Source organism: Hipposideros armiger, unplaced genomic scaffold (genome assembly GCF_001890085.2).
Source record: "Hipposideros armiger isolate ML-2016 unplaced genomic scaffold, ASM189008v1 scaffold_288, whole genome shotgun sequence".
Taxonomy (NCBI): domain Eukaryota; kingdom Metazoa; phylum Chordata; class Mammalia; order Chiroptera; family Hipposideridae; genus Hipposideros; species Hipposideros armiger.
In genome coordinates this window covers 1,628,427-1,630,904 of record NW_017731638.1, presented here as the reverse complement: position 1 = coordinate 1,630,904, position 2,478 = coordinate 1,628,427, and positions in this window count along the sequence as shown.

Below are 2,478 nucleotides of genomic sequence, written 5' to 3'. Positions count from 1 at the left end.
TGTCCTCTTAAGTTCTATTGGTTGTGATTTGTGTCCCATGTGAATATACCCATATTTCGCCAATCATTGGTGAGGCAAATGGGATAAACAAGACTGGGTAAGACCAATTGACCTGTACCCGCTAGGGTTATAGAATCCCATGAAGCACATGGGTACCCAATATCTGAAACGCAATCAGTGTTCTGCTAGAAAGAATATAGGGGAAAATGGTCAGTAGCTAAGCAACTAACATAGCTACCATGAAGTGAGAATGGGACACTGTATTAGTTTTCTACGGCTGTATACAAATTTATTGCCAACTTAGTGGCTTAACATAAAACATGTTTCTTATCTCACAGCTTCTATAGGTCAAGAGTTTAGGCACAGCATAACAGGGTTTTCAGCAAGGCTGCAACTGAGGGGTTAGACAGCACTAGGTTTTCATCTGGAGGCTAAACTGGGAGAGGGTCTGTTTCTAAGCTCACTTGGGTTGTTGGCAGAATTTGTTTTCTTGCTGTTGTAGGACTGAGGTCCCTGACTTCTTGCTGGGTGTTGGCTAAAGGCCTCCCTCAGCTGCTAGAGGCCATGTACAGTTCCCTGCCAAGTGAGCTTCTCCAACACAGACTTCATCAAACCAACAAGAAGAATCTCTTGAGCAAGTCCAGCAACTCGGATCTTACATAATACATATAACAAACATGGGCGTGACAGCCTACTAAGTAAAAGCAAGTCAGAGGTCCCACTCACACTCAAAGAGAGGAGATCACACAGAGCCATGAATGCCAGGAAGTAGGGATCACGAGGGTCACCCTAGCATCTGTCTGCTACAGACACCATGTGTAGCCAGGTCTGCATATACCCAGCTCAGTTACCAGAAGAAGTGTGATGGGAAAGCTTTCTGGGAAATTAAAAATATAAGCCTCTTCAGTTCCATGAAAATGAAAGAGGCATTCTGAAAATAGAATTGATGAGATTTGGCAACCATTGAGAATGGTACAGGAAATGAAAGAGAGAAAGGTGACTCAGGGCTTAGAGCCTGTGACTGGAATTCGGGGACTGAAGCGATTCATCTGAGTTTCCATAGGATGTCCACATGGAATTCTGTGTCTTGAGATCAGAGAATAGAGGCCTGAGACAGATTTGGGGTTCATCAACCTAGAAGTAGATGACATTTACAGGTGTGGGAATAGATGGTACATCATGTATGTAGCAGTAGGTGCCATGTCCACACATTCTCCTGCCCAAAGCCTTTCATATTTCTACTCAAATTCCTTAAGCTTTCAAGGTCCTTCGTGGTATAGCTTTTGCTTACCTCTCTGCACTCTCGATAGACCCTCTCCCTGTAACTCTATGACACTCCTTATAGGTCTCCAAAATGTCCCGTGCTCTCTATTTTCTCTGAGCCTTTGCTTAACCATTTTCCCACTGCATGAAACACTTTATCCCTCCCCTCATCATTGCCTGGCTATGTATCCTTTGAGTCTCCATGTACTTCATGGAAAGGTTTCCATGATTCCCTGAGATAATTTAGGTATCCCTTCTTTGTGCTTCCAGAGGATGCTGTACAACCCCTTTCTGAAGTTCTAATGGAAATATATTGTCATTACCTATTTACTTGTCTCTTACAAGACTACAAACTTCTTGAAGGCAAAGATTGGGTCTAGCCCACAACTGTATGTTCAGTTCCTAGCACAGTCCTTAGCACATAGAAGATGCTAGATAAGCACCCGTTGAATGAATGAATGAAGAGTGAATGTTAACACATTTCTCTCTCAGTTAAAATTCATTTGCTTACAATTATCAGAAAATTCATTCCAAAAAGGGATTAATGCTTAAGCAAAAAGGAGACTTAATGTCTCATGTAAGCAGAGAAGTCCAGAAGTTATGCTGCTTTCCGGTGTGGTGTGATGCAGATGCCCAAATGATGTCCTCAGGTTTTCTTTTCCTTTGGCTCTGCTTCCTCTGGCTTAGTTCCTCTCATGGGCTGGGTGTCCCTCAAGGTAGCAGGATGGCTACATTTCCAGCTGGTCTGACATATTCACACATTCAAGCCCAGTGGGGAAAAATGCCTCACTCCCAGGAGCCTCAGTAGAAGTCTCCTGGAGTCTCAGTGATTCTGAGATGAGTCTCTACCCACTCCGGAACCAGTCACTATTTGTCCAGGAAAATGCAAGACTCTGATTGGCTAGGCCTGGGTCCCATGCTGTGCCCTGATCTGCTCTACCAAAACTACTTAGATTGGGGGTGGAGAATGAAGTGGGAGGTTGGGAAGGGATAGACTCTCCAGACAGAAATCTTGGACTTTCCCTGGAATTTTGGTGAAGGGATTCCCAAAAAGCAAATTTCCATTAAGCAATGCTTAAACAGAGAGATAAGGAGGACAAAGATCCAGTAAAAATTCTAAGTGAGATAGGCAAAGAACTAAAAAGCATGTATAGTGTCATCCAAAGGAAGGAGACTACTATTTGTTTAACATCTACCACCTGACGGTGGTACATT